Raw genomic sequence first — 7,064 nt, 5'->3', positions numbered from 1 at the left:
TGTAGCATGGCCGAGAACCACACTAGTGGATCTTGAGGGGTACTTAACACCTTCCCCTCGAGATAATTTCTAGCCCTTACCCAAACTCTGGTTTTTCAACTCAAACCCTTCTTAGCGTCCTAATGCACTTAATCATTAGGTGGCGACTCTTCAAACTCCAAAACCCAATTCCCAAAAGGGAAAAGAGTTGTCCGCCCAAATGTCGTAAACCCGATTTCGCCTTTTAATAGGAAAAGGGGGCATCGATAATGCCACGGTAGAATGTTTGCTTGATCATTGCTTCGGTCATGTCATTGTTCGGACATTCTTTCACCATCGTCTGATACCTTTCCAGATCTCATGAAGTGGTTTATTAGGTTCTTGTTTGAAGGCCAGGATCTCATCTCTCAATGTTGCCATATGCCCCGACGAGAAAATTTTGGCTATAACCTTGTCGGCCAACTCATCCCACGTAGTTATTGAGTGGTTGGGAAGTGTTTCGAGCCAGTCTAAAGATTTCCCTCTAAGTGAGAAAGGGAACAATCTCAGTCTCAATGCATCCTCCGACACATTTGTCTGTTTGCTTACCCAGCAGGTATCCACAAAGCCCTTTAGATATTTATATGAATTCTGATGGGGAGCGCCTGTGAAGTACCCTCTTTGCTACAATAAAGTCGGCATAACATTTGTAATCTGGAAATTGCCCGCCCGGATCCGGGGTGGGGCGTAACCTTCATTTGGAAGCACCCGAGGAGCTACTCGCGGAGGAGCTGGGGGAGGGTCTGGAATATTGTCATTGGCGTGGCGGCCTCTTCTTTGATCTTGAGGTACTAGAGACACCTCATCTTCAGCATTAGCATCTACCTCCTCCCCCGGGAGAACATTTCCAATAGGATCATTATTTGCCATGTTGTACCTGAATCAATTAACTCACACAAGTTAGTGAAATAGAAGGAAAGAAAAACAAGACACACAACTAGTCAGATAGATAGCCAAAACCATCTAGCTCCCCGGCAACGGCACAAAAAAGTGATCGGCTCCAACCCTATACTACTATAAAATGGCAAAGAGTGGTCGATGCAGCTTTTACCCGGAAGATCGTGATCGATATCCACTTGGAGCTAATATTGGTTGGGAGTTGGGTTTCTATCCAATCTAGCTATGCGTGTTGCTCTTAATTGCACTTCTAACCATGCTTGGATTTATTTCTATTCTACTTTTAATGCTACTAATTACTGAAAGTAATCTAAGTACAATGCTTTTGTAGGATTTTTCTCAATTGATAAAAAGCACTAGGGAAGTGATTTACACCTAGGAGAGTATTTAATGGGGTCTAGAATTTAGGACAAACTTGTTATATTTGGGATCATGATATAACCTTTGCACATAATTACTCACTCTATACCTCTCGGTAGTTTGAGTAAATTTGCCCTAATTGGCTTTCTCAAGCCCAATTGGGTGTTTAAACAATGCAAGCAAAATTGGCTCAAGTCGGGTATTACTATCTCTAGCTTTAACCCTTTAATTGGGGCTATCAATCTCTTGAATGCACCCCAATTCCTTGTATTCCTTGTTAACCTGAATTTCCTAGACTTAGTCTCTCTTTCTCAAGAAGAGTCTAAGTCATAAAGGCACGAACCAGTGTTTGCAACCACCAATTCACCATTTAAAACATGAATTTTTCAAATATCATTAACCCATAAACAATTAAGCCCTAAAATTGAAGACCCATTAAATACCCACACTAGGGTTGGGTCACAACTCTAGCTAATTACAAGAGTAAAATCTATGATTAATAGCTAAAGCTGCTCTAAAATTACTCTAAGTAGTAAAATACGGCTGTTCACGAGCTCCTCAGATAAAAGATGCCCCAAAATGTGAAAAAAGAAGTATTTATACACAACTGAAATTACTAGAGAAAAATATCCCTACGGAGGTTCCGCTCTCAGCGAAATAATGAGCGCCTCAGTGTAAGGACTTCCGCGGCCGCGCAAAACAAGCGCGGACCGCGTTTTTTCACTTTTGTGCTTGGTTTGGACTTGATTTTGCGGACAACATAAAAGTTATCGCCTCAGCGTTAGCCTCAACCGCGGTCGCGCAATTTGGACACGGAACGCGCTCCTCAGTTAGGCTCACTTTGCAGGGTCTCTGAAGCTTGATCGCCGCTCTCAGCGAAAATACCACCGCGGCCGCGTCAGGTATTCCGCGTCGGAACTTTTTCATCGCGGTCAGCGGTCTCTGTTGCACCACAAACACCTTCTCTGAACCTCAATTTTGCGGACAGCATAATTGTGGCCGCTTCAGCGGTGGATCTTTTGCAGCCGCTCTTTTCCATCGCGGTCAGCGCTTTTGTCTCAGCTTTGAACTTGTGAATTTTTAACTCCTCCATGAGTTGATTATGGCTTTCTTGCCTCATTTTTACCAAACCCTACAGACAAGCACAATAAGTCAGTTTTCAGGATTACTTTTACACATTTTTTATCCAAAACCTAGCAAAAGAAAGCATAAGATAGGCTAAAATTCATAGTTATCACATGCAACAACAGGAGTCGGTGGTAGTTGAGGTGCAAACAGACAGCGAACACATAGTGTAAAACATTCTTATAGTTGAGGGAGTGCAGTCCACACAATTATAAGTGCGGCCACAGGCAGAACATTGCCGACAGCACAATTTGATCTTGCAGTCGCAGAACAGGATCTGTGGTCCGCACAATTATTAGTGCGACCCCAGAACTGGAGTGCGGTCCGCACATTTTCTATCGCGGCTGCACATCAGATTCACCAACATTCCAACTCTATGAACATAGAGATTGGGCTGTTTTGCGGCCGGACTGACTTTTTGTGGCCGCAATGGGATTTCTGCAGTTCGCCCAATTTTTAGTGCGGCCAGAATCAGTCTTGCCTAATGAACCCTAATCTTAACTTCTGCAGACTGCACAATATCTTGTGCGGCCGCAATTTCAAAACATTTACGAACAGAGTTCTGGGGTTAACAATTTTTGCATACTTTTTACATGGTATTGACATTGAACCATGAAAATCAAGTTACCCACTCCTCATAGAGAAATTATCCGTTGACCCACTCAGTTTAAACCCCACATGATTGTAAAATTTAAATCTACTAACAAATGGCCTAAAACTACCTAACAAATTATAAATTAAACTAAAAATTGATAAATTCTACGAGTAATTGAAACATACCATATCTAAAGTAGTGCAAATGAGTGATCACAGATGTTAAATTGTATGTGGAAGATGATTCAGTAGATGCTTTATATCTTTTAGATTTGTGAGTGCTCAAAAAGGGAAGAAAATGAATAGTAGCCCTTTCTACTGTTTATACTGGAAGGTCTGACTAAGGGGCAAAGGGCTGAGTGCGGCCGCAGAATTCCTTTTGCGGTCCGCACTCGGTTACCTGGGGCACAGAAGCCCTTGCTGTCCACAGAATTTGGGATGCGGTCGCAGATTTTTGTTGCGGACTTTGGTGTGCAGCTGCACTTTGGCCATTTCTCTGACAAACAAAACTTTTGAGAGTTTGCATTTTCCCTTTTCAATTTGTGCGATCCGCACTGCAATTGTGCGACCCCCTTTTTATTGTAGCAATCACAATTGTGCGGTCCGAACAATAAACATGCGGTCCGCATTTTTTCATACTTGGCCAATTTTCTGGGTGCAATTCCTGTAAAGTACACTCATTCCTGCAACACACTTCAAATCCAGCTAGCACAAAAATAACACCTAATTATAAAAGAAGAAAATAAAAGAAAAATAAACATGGGCTGCCTCCAAAGAAGCGCTTGATTTAATGTCGCGGTGAATCATTCGATCATCAAGAATAGCTTCAGCACGCCTTTTGCCCATTGAGTTGGGGCCTCGAATACTTGGTATTTTGAGTTGGCTCCGTGAAGGATCCTCCATATCTTCTCGAAAAGGTTTCAGAAGACTGACATGGAAGATGGGATGGATTATCCACCAAGCTGGGGTATCCACCCGGTATGCAACTTTCCCAATGAGCCTTTCAGTGGACAAGGGTCCAATGTATTTTTGAAATAGGCGAGGGTCATAGACCCCTGCAAACAAGTATCGCTTTGGAATCTTGACCGTCACTTTGTCTCCTACTTGGTATTTAACAAAGCGACGATTTTGATCAGCATGCCTCTTCATCCGTTTTCGGCTTTGACAAGATAGCTCCACAGTATCTTAAAAATTTGCTTCCTTTCTTTTGAGAAGCTAGCAGCTCGAGGAGATTTTGACATGTTTGGTGCATTCACGGTGTGTGGGAGTAGCGGTTGCTATCCGGTAACAATTTAAAAAGTGCTTTATTTGTACTAGAGCTCTTTTGCGAATTGAAATACTGTTGAGCAGCATCAAGAAGCTTCACCCAGTTCTTTTGCAATCCGGTTACAAAGTGGCGGAGATATTCCTCCAGCATGACATTGAATCGCCCCGTCTGGCCATCAGATTGCGGATAAAAACTTGAGTGTTGACTCAGTTTTGACCCGTGGCATTTAAAGAGTTGGGTCCAAAAGTTGCTAGGGAAGCATGAGTCGCGATCACTAACAATGTCTTTAGGCAGGCCCCAATATTAGACGACATGAGAGAAGAAGAGTCGAGTTGTATCCTCTTGCTGAGATGTATTGTGGGGCTGCTATAAAGGTAGCATACTTGGAAACCCGATCCACCATAACCAAGATAGTTGTGAGATCTCTGACCTTGGGCAATCCGGTGATGAAATCCAGGGAAACACTTTCCCAAGGTCTCTTTGGGACAGCTAGTGGTTCCAATCCCACTTGCGTCAAGCGGTCTAACATGTCCTTCTGGCATACTAGACAAGTCTTCACATACTGAGCGACGCCAATGGCCATTTAAGGCCAATAATATGCACGGCGAAGTAATGTCATGGTGCGGTCTTCAGCGGGATGGCCGATCCACAAAGTATCGAGACATTCCGCCAAAAGAAACCTTCACAGATCCCCTCCGTTTGGAACATAAAGTCAGTTCCCTTTCACTTTCAGGAAACCATCTTCCATGTAGAACTGGCGAGTCTTGCCCTGTCCTACCAAATCAACCAAACACTTTGCAGCAGGATCCTTGATGAGTAGATCATGTATCTGGCCTTTGATGGTGGTGGCCATTTCTCTCCCCCTTAGGGTGGCGAGTAGGCATACCAATGCTAGATCAGCTCTCCGACTAAGCGCATCAGCAATATGATTGGTCTTCCCACTTCGGTACTCCAGGTTGAAGTGGATCCGCTAGGAGTTCCTGCCACCTGGCCTGTCGACCATTCAGCTTCGACTGGGTCATGAAATAGCTAACAGCTGTGTTGTCTGTCTTGACCACAAACCGGGTTCCCAACACATAGTACCTCCAAAGGCGTAAGCAATGGACGACAACAATTAATTCTTTCTCGTGGGTGGCATAGCGCCGCTCTGCATCCTTCAGACTCGGAAAGTAATAACAAAAATAGCTAACCCAACGAGCTCAGTCGTGCCATAAGGAAAAGATAGTTTTTATTTTCACATCTCATGGAAAACCCTTTCCAAAAAAACAAACAAGCCTTCAAACTTGCTGGCTTAATTGATGACCATGACAAATGGTATGGTGGGCGCACTACAATTGTTTAAATATGTGATGTACTTGACCGTGGTGGCAAAGAATAAAAGATTCTATATTTTCTTGAAAAACTGAAAAGGGAAGCTGCTAAGGTAAATGGTAATTTAATCAATATGAATGGTAATCATGAGATTATGAATGTTGATGGTGATTTTAGGTATGTTACTAAAGAGGGTCTTCAAGAATTTCAACATTGGGCTTTTTTGTATTTTGTAGGCAAAGATATGAAAGAATTATGTGATGGTTTTGATAAAGAGTGTGTTAAAGATCCATTTTTGGAGATACCCTTTGAGTTTCATGGTATAAATCAGTAGTTATTTGATGGTATTAGAACAAGAATTGCAGCATTAAGGCCAGACGGGCTGATTTCGGAGTGGTTTTTGGGAAGAATGAAAGTTGTTGTTGGTGGTGGTTCTGTATTTGTTCATGGTGGACTTTTGACTAAACATGTGGATTATGGATTGGAGAATGTTAATGAGGAAGTGAGAGATTGGATGTGGGTGAGGGGAAGAGTTTCGAGAGATTTGGTAAAGGGGAGGAATTCCATTGTTTGGTTGAGGAAGTTTTCGAATGAGTTGGCGAAGGATTGTGATTGTTCTACTCTTGAACATGTGCTTGCTACAATTCCGGGAGCGAAAAGGATGATAATGGGACATAGAATTCAAGAAAGTGGAATTAATGGGGTTTGTTATAACCAAGCCATAAGGATTGATGTAGGAATGTCAAAGGGATGTACTAATGGATTGCCTGAGGTTTTAGAGATTGATAGAGATAAAGGGTTGAGGATTTTAACATCGAATCTGTTGTATCGAGATGTTGAGGAGAGTTGTTTGGACGCTAAAGCTAGGGATGGGCTTGGTTTGCTGCTCCCTGAATTAGGACCAAAGCAAGTTGAGGTAAAGGCACAACTAGATGATTGAACTCTTGAGGATCTAATATGTTCTCTGGGAACCTCATGGGGACTTTATTTCTTCTTTGTTGGTATGATGCTTCTATCACTCGGTATACAATCATTGTGGAGTGATAAGAAAAGGTATTGTTTTAAATGTTAAAATAACCTAGAAAAAGTATGCCAATCCGGTAGACTTCGATAAACAATATAACGCGTAAGTAAAAAAGGCATAGCATCAATTCTACCAACCCAGTGGAGATTTATCTGAAAAGCAGAAGTATGATAATCCAGTAGACTTCAATGACAACTTAACAAATATGTAGAGTAATAATATCATCAACTCTACCAATCCAGCAGAGAAATCCTAAAGAGAAAAGTATGACAACCCGCTAGACTTCGATAATCAATCTAATCCGGTAGTGATACAATCTGGATAGCCATCGAGGAATTTGGATTCTAGTTGGTGGCTACTTTCACGACGGAGCGGCTATATATGCTATGTTGCAACAATTGAACACTATATTACATTTAGTGGCTATACTTGTAATATTTAGTTCCCTAGTATAAATGGCCTTTAAGG

General features: G+C 42.2%; 1 pseudogene; it reads left to right on the top strand.

Annotated features, from left to right (window-relative positions):
* On the top strand, positions 5,505-6,512 carry LOC109233773 (annotated as a pseudogene).

The sequence above is a fragment of the Nicotiana attenuata genome, chromosome 10 (assembly GCF_001879085.1).
Source record: "Nicotiana attenuata strain UT chromosome 10, NIATTr2, whole genome shotgun sequence".
In the NCBI taxonomy this organism is placed as follows: domain Eukaryota; kingdom Viridiplantae; phylum Streptophyta; class Magnoliopsida; order Solanales; family Solanaceae; genus Nicotiana; species Nicotiana attenuata.
The sequence above is the reverse complement of the archived record's forward strand: the minus strand, read 5'-3'. Positions and strand labels throughout refer to the sequence as shown.